At 47.3% G+C, this 10,359-nt stretch overlaps 1 pseudogene; it reads right to left on the reverse strand.

Annotated features, from left to right (window-relative positions):
* The window catches only part of LOC137522247 (sacsin-like), a 97,372-nt pseudogene extending 91,216 nt beyond the window's left edge, over window positions 1-6,156 (reverse strand).
* Between the last annotated feature and the right edge of the window lie 4,203 nt (window positions 6,157-10,359).

The raw sequence follows: 10,359 nt of genomic DNA on the forward strand, positions 1-10,359 counted from the left end.
ACTATGGGCATATACCCCTGGCTACCTACTCTGGGCACATATACCCCTGGCTACCTACTCTGGGCACATATACCCCTGGCTACCTACTCTGGGCACATATACCCCTGGCTACCTACTCTGGGCACATATACCCCTGCCTACATATACTGGGCATATACCCCTGGCTACCTACTCTGGGCACATATACCCCTGGCTACCTACTCTGGGCACATATACCCCTGCCTACATATACTGGGCATATACCCCTGGCTACCTACTCTGGGCACATATACCCCTGCCTACATATACTGGGCATATACCCCTGGCTACCTACTCTTGGCACATATACCCCTGCTTACATATACTGGGCATATACCCCTGGCTACCTACTCTGGGCACATATACCCCTGGCTACCTACTCTGGGCACATATACCCCTGGCTACCTACTCTGGGCACATATACCCCTGGCTACCTACTCTGGGCACATATACCCCTGCCTACATATACTGGGCATATACCCCTGGCTACCTACTCTGGGCACATATACCCCTGGCTACCTACTCTGGGCACATATACCCCTGGCTACCTACTCTGGGCACATATACCCCTGGCTACCTACTCTTGGCACATATACTCCTGCCTACATATACTGGGCATATACCCCTGGCTACCTACTCTGGGCACATATACCCCTGGCTACCTACTCTGGGCACATATACCCCTGGCTACCTACTCTTGGCACATATACCCCTGCCTACATATACTGGGCATATACCCCTGGCTACCTACTCTGGGCACATATACCCCTGGCTACCTACTCTGGGCACATATACCCCTGGCTACCTACTCTGGGCACATATACCCCTGGCTACCTACTCTGGGCACATATACCCCTGCCTACATATACTGGGCATATACCCCTGGCTACCTACTCTGGGCACATATACCCCTGGCTACCTACTCTGGGCACATATACCCCTGGCTACCTACTCTGGGCACATATACCCCTGCCTACATATACTGGGTACATATACCCCTGGCTACATATACTGGGCATTTATACCCCTGGCTACATATACTGGGCACATATACCTCTGGCTACATATACTGGGGACACATACCCCTGCCTACATATACTGGGCACATATACCCCTGGCTACCTGTTCTGTGGACATCTCTACCCCTGGCTACCTGTTCTGGGGACATCTATACTGCTGGCCACCTATTCTGGGGACACCTATAGACCTGGGGCTACCTATTTTTGGGCAAGCATTGCTGTCAGATGGAGTGTATTTTGGGGAACTGCTGCCAGGTGAGAGGTGTCTACCATATTAAGGGGACATTCTGCCTATTTATGGGAAATGCTGTCTATTTATGTGCCTCATGACTGCTGAATTTGTCTTGTTGGGGGCCTCATGGTTACTGAATTTGTCTTGTTGGGGGCCTCATGATTTGTTGGGGGCCTCAAGATCGCTGAATTTGTCTTGTTAGGGGCCTCATGATTGCTGAATTTGTCTTGTTGGGGGCCTCAGGATTGCTAAATTTGACTTGTTGGGGGCCTCATGTTTGCTCATGATTGCGGAATTTGTCTTGATGGGGGTGGGGGGCTCATGATTGCTGAATTTGTCTTGGAACATGCTGGAAGGTACATACTGAGGGAGGGTGGGTGAGCGTGAGCCTGCTAACCTCCATGTACATTTGAAGGGGCGTGACCAAATGTGGAGTACCCATAACCACGCCCACATTTGGTCACGAACCTTCACCTTAGGGGGCGCATTAATAGTCTTTGTCCCCGGGCGCTGAAAACCCTAGCTACGCCTCTGGCTGTTAGCGCTGCGCGGTGCCCGCATTACGTTGCCCGGGTTCGCCTAGTGCAACGTTTTCATCGCACCCGGTGCAGCGTATGACGCTCACCGCAAAACTTTGCGCTGAATCAATAATATGTATGGGCAGATTGACCAGGAGACAGATCTCTGTCTGATTGGGGAGAGATCTGTTGCCTGCTTAGACATCGACCCGACTCTTAAAGTATACTATACAGCACAGGGCACCTGGGGGTACATTTTACACTAGGCGGGACAGTGCCAGGGGTTCCATCGTGTTCCTCGTCCCGATATCATACGGCGTTACCGCCATGCACCCAATCGAGCATGTCGGCCCTACATCTTGCAGCAGGACCCATTGATACAGGCAACCAATTTCGGCCAGAAATGTCCTCCACAGCCCTTACAAGGCTATGGAGTGGGTACAAAAATCATCCAACTCCGAGTCTCCGACTTCTCAGTTTATGAAACCTCCAACTCCAACTAACCAAAAATTACTCCGACTCCTGGACTTCGACTCCAAAGCCCTGCAATTGACTGATATTTTCCATCATGCTCAAACAAATAAATTGGTCAATTGGACCAGATATCGTCCAATTTCCATCGAGCGAGTACAAAGGAACATAATCGATTCTCCACTGAATTGATTATAAAATGATTGATTCAAATGGTCACTTGTACAAGAAAATCAAGTAATGTATGGGCACCTATCGATACTTCAGCAGAAATCTTGTCTAAATGTGCCCATACTCATCCAATTTCCCTGCTGATTCGATCAGTGATCAAATCGGATGGAAATCAATTCCTTTAAATGTCTAATCGATTAGATTTTGACCAAAAATCATTCGAAAGTATTGATTGAACAGGTCGGAAAATCTACATCAATTGGTGGTGGGCACTGGGCAGAAGTGGCAAACCGTTGATAGCCTATAGCGAATTTCCTTCACAAACCTACACCCAGGCTTTTGCTTCTTTAGTCGGTTTTCTTCAGGCTGAATGTTTCGTTCCATTCCATGTCCACCAGGACTTTTAGGCATAGGAACAGCTTCTTCCCCTCGGCTGTCAACTGTCTGAACTCTGAAAAATTATTGACCACACCTTGATCAGAAATCAGCCATATATTAGTGATCTATTTGGCACCTTGCACCACTTGATCTCATATCTGAGCAGAAAACGGATTTGGAATTGATGGAAACACAGCTAATGCGCCACTCAAAGCTGTACAAAGCTATGCGACCATTCAGGGGCGAGCCTGGGGTGCCTGGCACCTGGGTGCAAGATTTTCTCTGGCGCCTATGGGAGTGGTTAAATTTACCGCGCCCAACCACATAACCACACCAGTGTCCTGCCTAATCACACCCACACCTTCCACCTCTTTCCGCATGCATGTGATACCCCATTCCTACCCCTCTTCCATGGGCTTGCTCCTGGCTGGCTTTGGCTTCCTGCGAGTCTGCTAGTCTCTGGACTGACTCAGGCTGAGAGGCTCTGCGAGTGCGACGCAGTCACACACTGCGTATTTATGGCTGCCTGCGGCCACCCTACTCTCGCTGTCGTAGGCTCCTCCCCCCGCCAAGCCCAAGCGTGAGGTGGGCTGCCTGTATCTTTCCCGTTGCGCCGCGCAGCCTGCCAGTGTTGCCAACCTTTCACGTTATTTTTTTACTGACAAATACCTAAAATATTACTGACAAAAGATTATTTTTACTGACAAAATTTCCCCACTAAATGCACATAAGAGACAGCTTTTCCCCATGTAAATGCACATAACAAGAGACAGCTTTTCCCCATGTAAATGCACATAAGAGACCGCTTTTCACCAGCAAATGCACATAACAAGAGACCGCTTTTCACCAGCAAATGCACATAACAAGAGACCGCTTTTCACCAGCAAATGCACATAACAAGAGACCGCTTTTCACCAGCAAAAGCACATAAGACAGCTTTTCACCAGCAAATGCACATAAGAAGACAGCTTTTCACCAGCAAATGCACATAAGAAGACAGCTTTTCACCAGCAAATGCACATAAGACAGCTTTTCACCAGCAAATGCACATAAGACAGCTTTTCACCAGCAAATGCACATAAGAAGACAGCTTTTCACCAGCAAATGCACATAAGACAGCTTTTCACCAGCAAATGCACATAAGAAGACAGCTTTTCACCAGCAAATGCACATAAGAAGACAGCTTTTCACCAGCAAATGCACATAAGACAGCTTTTCACCAGCAAATGCACATAATGACAAACAGACAGTGTCCCCAGAATAAATAGCCAGGGATATATGTCCCCAGGATAGGTAGCCAGGGGGTATATGTGCCCAGGATAGGTAGCCAGGCGTTATATGCGCCCAGGATAGGTAGCCAGGGGGTATGTGCGCCCAGGATAGGTAGCCAGGGGGTATGTGCGCCCAGGATAGGTAGCCAGGGGGTACGTGCGCCCAGGATAGGTAGCCAGGGGGTACGTGCGCCCAGGATAGGTAGCCAGGGGGTACGTGCGCCCAGGATAGGTAGCCAGGGGGTACGTGCGCCCAGGATAGGTAGCCAGGGGGTATGTGCGCCCAGGATAGGTAGCCAGGGGGTATGTGCGCCCAGGATAGGTAGCCAGGGGGTATGTGCGCCCAGGATAGGTAGCCAGGGGGTATGTGCGCCCAGGATAGGTAGCCAGGGGGTATGTGCACCCACGATAGGTAGCCAGGGGGTATGTGCGCCCAGGATAGGTAGCCAGGGGGTATGTGCGCCCAGGATAGGTAGCCAGGGGGTATATGCGCCCAGGATAGGTAGCCAGGGGGTATATGCGCCCAGGATAGGTAGCCAGGGGTATATGCGCCCAGGATAGGTAGCCAGGGGGTATGTGCGCCCAGGATAGGTAGCCAGGTGGTATCTGTGCCCAGGATAGGTAGCCAGGTGGTATCTGTGCCCAGGATAGGTAGCCAGGGGGTATGTGCGCCCAGGATAGGTAGCCAGGGGGTATCTGTGCCCAGGATAGCTAGTGAGTGACAGGAGCGCACCCCGCCGCCGCCGCTCCCTCCTCCGCTCCCCCCTCACCTTTCAGCAGCCCTTAGTCAGACCTCAATCAGCGGGCGACCCGACCAGGAAAAGGGCGCCGGACGCACCCGCTCTATATGCGGAAGTGATGTCACTTCCGCATATAAGTGCGGCGTGCTAGGTCCTAGCGCCCGCCCGCCTGATCGAGGTTTGACGCGGCGGCTAGAGGCACAGGGGGAGAGCGGGGCCGGGCGAGCGGGGCCGGGCGGCGCCTCTCAGAGGCAGGCGCCTGGGTGCCTTGCACCCGCAGCACCCGCCCAGGCTCGGCCCTGCGACCATTGTCTCCATGCCCCTCTCTCCCTGTTCGCTTAATCAAAATGTAATGCCATGTCTGATTACACTTCTGATTGATAATTTGCGTGAAGTTGATCGGAAGTTTATCGATCGAGCTCACAAGGGTTAACAGATCACTGGCAGGGTCAATTGGAGTGCCAGAAAATCGATCAAGCGCACGGCCACATTAGCGGTCCCTCGGCGGGGCGCGCTACTGCGACATCAGCACTGTTCTGTGTGCCGGGTTTTTATTTAAGCAGACAATTAATGTGTTCACATAAAATAAATTCCCCAGTGCATTAAAGGCTCTTTCCAGGCAGAAATGTTACTAGTCAGCTCCTTCCTCCTCCTGCTGGTCCTGCAAGATGTGAACTACACATCAGGAAGATGTGTATAATGAGTACATGAGCTAAGCTCGGAAACACCCTAAAGAGGAACTCCAGTGAAAATAATGTAATAAAAAAGTGCTTCATTTTTACAATAATTATGTATAAATGATCTAGCCAGTGTTTGCCCATTGTAAAATCTTTCTTCTCCCCGATTTACATTCTGACATTTACCACATGGTGACATCTTTACTGCTGGCAGGTGATGTCAGTGGAAGGAGATGCTGCTTGCTTTTTTTTTTTACCAGTTGGAAACAGCTGTAAACAGCTATTTTTTTTTGCCCACAATGCATTTCCCTGACATCACACTGTGGGAGGGGTTTCACCACAATATCAGCCAATATCAGCCATACAGAGCCCCCCGATGAATGATCCGTTTGTGAAAAGGAATAGATTTCTTATGGGAAAGGGGGTATCAGCTACTGATTGGGATGAAGCTCAATTCTTGGTTATGGTTTCTCTATAAGGGAACCTGAACACAACAAAGAAATGCCATATTGAACTTACCTGGGTCTTTCTCTAGCCCCCTGTAGCCTGTGAGGTCCCTCGGGGCCCTCTGGGCTCCCGCCATTCTCCCTCCGGTGGCTCTATTAGCTGCGGCCCATCCGGGCATCAGTCGACCTGAGAGTTCTGCAAATGTGTGGTTCATTTTTTCAAGAACCGAGCATGTTCATGGCAACGGGCGTGTGGATGGGCCGCGCATACGCAGTTGCGCACAACTCCCGGCAAAGTCGTGCAGCTAACGGAGCCTTCAGCAGGATAACGGAGCGAGCCCAGAGGACTCTAAGCGATCTCTCGGACTAAGGGGGACTGGAGGAAGACCTAGGCAAGTTCAGTATGGCATTTTTTTCGCTGTTTGGGGTTCCTTTAAAGGGTACCTGTAACTTTAAAAAAATACCTCAGTAGGAGGAAGCCTCTGGGTGGTCCAGTGGCTACCCCAGTCTCCCTACACCCCTTCTGCTCTGCGCTGTGACCCTCTAAACAATCCTCAACATTTAAAATTGCTCACGCGCTCCCATCCGTGTACAAGCATGGTCGCATTGTGCATGTGCAAAATACAGCCTGCACAGTAGCACAGAGCTGCTCATGCACAGTTTTTTTCTTTGTGCTACTGCACATGTGCAAACTTATTGGCACCTGCTATTTCTTAAGGCTCATACACACATCAGACCATAGTCTTTGGAAAATGAAAGATCACAGACCAATTTTACCCCCTTCCATGTAGTATGATTGCCATACCTACACAGTCTATTCTATGGAGCTTAACTCCCCATCAGACAGAAATCTTTGCAAGATGCTGCACACAAAGATGCTGTAGACATTCAAAAGATCAGTATCTGCAAAAGATCTGTTCCTGCAAAAGATCCGTTCCTGCAAAATGCATTCATAGTCTATGATATCTGCAGATCATCATACACACCTTGTTTAACAGACATTCATCTGCAGATCAGATCCACCAGGATGGATTTTAGATCTGTAGATGATTGTCTGATCTGCATATGAATGTCAGTTAAAGAAGGTGTGTATGAAGATCTGCAGATCTCATAGACTATGAATGCAATTTGCAGGAACGGATCTTTGGCAGGAACAGATCTTTTGTAGATACTGATCTTTTGTGTCTGTACAGCATCTTTGTGTGCAGCATCTTGCAAAGATTTCTATGTGATGGGGAGTTCAGCTTTATAGAAAAGACCGTGTAGGTATGGCTCTCATACTACATGAAGGGTGGCAAGATTGGTCTGTGATCTTTCATTTTCCAAAGACTATAGTCTGATGTGTGTATGAGCCTTTAGGCCCAATTGACTATTATTGGTACAATTTTTCAACAGATGCACTTTTTCAACACACTTTTAATTATCAAAATGTACAGAAAACTGGTTGATTGGACCAGAAAATGTAATCGATCTGAAAGTTGGATTTTATGATCGCATCTGAAGAGAGAAAATACCTTTATTTAACAATCAACAATTAACTTCCGATTACTTGTGGTCATAAAAATGCGTCAAAAGATTGCATCTGATAAAAAAATGGTTCTGTTAATGGGCACGCACTAGGCGTTGCGTGAAAGGTTGCGTTTTGCTGCATGTGTTTTTCTGCATTTTTTTGTCATAATGAAGTGCATTTTGAGTGCATTTGTGGTTCTCAGCTGCGTTTCACACTTGTATTTTGCTTGCGTTTTACTGCGTTTGTGTTTCCCACATATGAGTCACAAGTGCATATTTGTGCATTTTGTTTGCGTTTTCGATAAGCATTTTATGCAATTTTTTGGGAATGTGGCCAGTATAAAAACACCTTTTCAATGTCCTCTCTGGCTCATCACTAGGAAGTCAACAGGAAGCAGAAATACATCAGCAAACTTGGTTTAGAAAAAAACATACATTAAAAAGGCAATAAAAATGCAATAAAACGCTATACCTCTGCGTCACAATTGAGGTTATGTGTGTTTTAGATGCATTTTGGAAAAATATGTAGAAAGTTCTGCGTTTCAAAAAGGCACATTGTAAAACACAAAAAAATGTGTTTTTCATGCGGCCCATTGACTTACATTATACACGTTAACGCTAGCGTTTTACGCAATGCTAGCGTTTCTTCCTAGTGTGTTCCTACCCAGAGAGAAGCATAACGGGAGGCGGCGGCCTCATCAGAATAGAGGCGGCAACCTAAGTGATTTAACCCTTGTTTACACTCCATGATGAGGTTCTTTTTGACCGCTACATTGGTTTCAATTCACTAAAGCCCAGTACACACTTTTAATTATGATTGGCCAATCGCTGACTAATTTTACCAAAAAAACTCTAAACCAGTCTCCATACTCACCTGTACGCTATTTTGGCAGTTTGACTTAGCAACTGCCATTAAAGGGAAGGTTCAGGGACAGTTGGAAAAAAATAAAAATCCGAATCCACTTACCTGGGGCTTCCTCCAGCCCGTGGCAGGCAGGAGGTGCCCTCGGCGCCGCTCCGCAGGCTCCCGGTGGTCTCCGGTGGCCGACCCGACCTGGCCAGGCTGGCGGCCAGGTCTGGCCTCTTCTGCGCTCCATTGTGCTTCCACGCCGGCGCGCTGACGTCATCGGACGTCCTCCGGGCTGTACTGCGCAGGCTCATCAGGGATAGCCCCTGATGAGTCTATGTGACGAAACGCGTTGGGCGGAGCTTGGGACGGCACACGGAGGTAGAGAGGATTGTTTCCAGGACGCTGGAATTCATTGTACAATGCTGTTTTAAAACTACGGAAACTTTTTAAGGAGGACGCCCATACGGGGGAGAGGATTCAGGAGTTGACTGACATTTGATATAACCACATGCGAGAGTGCTGTTTGTAATTGAGCAGCCAGAAAGTTTGGTGAGTGCGAATTGCATTGGCACCTGGGTGGCCCAAACTAGTGGAACTATTCACGGTGTGGTGAAGCGACTTATAAAGGGAAAGACACTGCTATTGAGGGGTGTCCATGGTGGAGGCTGAAAAATAATTGGAAGATCTGCACCATTATTGTGTGTTTTATTTCCTGAGGTAACATCCACCAACAAACTGATGAGGGCAAATGGAGCAGAGGAAGATATGTGGATTATGATATAAGTGCAGTGAGCTGTTTGTAACCAGGCAGCATCTCCATCTGGTGAGCGGCTGGCATTACTATTACTGGGTGTTTAATATTAATCTCTATGAGATAAAGGTGGAGGTGCAATTGAATTAAGGCATATTACACTATTGTGGCCTTTATCTGCTTATGTCTCCCTGAGGTATTCACAAAGCCACAACGGAGATACATATTACAGAGTGGATTGGAACTGTCACTATTTGGCAACATTGATTGGATTGGAACTGTCTAACTGGGAACCACCTTGTGGAACCGTATTGAGCGCACACACTATACTGGATTATATATGTGACGATTGATTGTGTATGCGAACCGGTAGAGGATTAAGTCTTAGATATTTTAGTTAATTGATTGTGGAGGAGCGCAACATCTATTTGTTTCAAATAAGCTGTCTTTCTCACAGTATTGAAGCCAGACTCCCCAAACTTGACACGGCCGGTCATTGGGGTTAAAATTCAGGAAAGTGGGTGGAGCCTAAAACAGTTTACCAAATTTTAGCCATTCATTTTAAATAGGACATTTTAATCTGAAGCCATTGTTAGACTGCTAATGGTAGGGTCCTCATACAACACAGTCAGCCATAGGGTGACTGAGCTCACAATTGGACAAAATCAGATTGGACCAATCAAATTGCCCAATTGGTCTAATGGTGGCCACTAATGATCCAATCTTTTTCATCCAATCTGACCATTTCTATGTGATATAAGGGACTGCCTGATGTATCCATTCAATATATTCACACTCAGTTTACCCTTCTACTACATAAATTTGGTAAGATTGGACAAAAAAGATTGGATCATTAGTGGCCACCATCAGGGTGACTAGTCCAGTCTGATTGGTCCAATTGTGCAATGTGATTGGCCTAATCTGATTGGACTAATTGTGCAATCTGATTGGTCCAACAGTGCAATTTGATTGGTTCAATCTGATTGGTGCAATCATGCAATGTGGTTGGTTTAAATTGATTAGTCTAACCTTGCAATGTGATTGGTCCAATCTGACTGGCCATATCATGCAGTCCGATTGGTCCAATCCGATTAGCACAATCATGCAGTGTGATTAGTATAATCTTAAGGTCTCTATTTTATCAACAAATGCACTTTTTCAACACACTTTTTATGATCACAATGTACAGAAAACTGCACAGTGTGTGGCGAAAATTGATGTGAAACCATTCTTTGGTTGATTGGACAAGAAAATGTAATCAATCTGAAAGTTGGATTTTATCATCACATCTGAAGAGAGAAAAAACAC

This window comes from Hyperolius riggenbachi, chromosome 6 (assembly GCF_040937935.1).
Source record: "Hyperolius riggenbachi isolate aHypRig1 chromosome 6, aHypRig1.pri, whole genome shotgun sequence".
Classification (NCBI taxonomy): Eukaryota; Metazoa; Chordata; class Amphibia; order Anura; family Hyperoliidae; genus Hyperolius; species Hyperolius riggenbachi.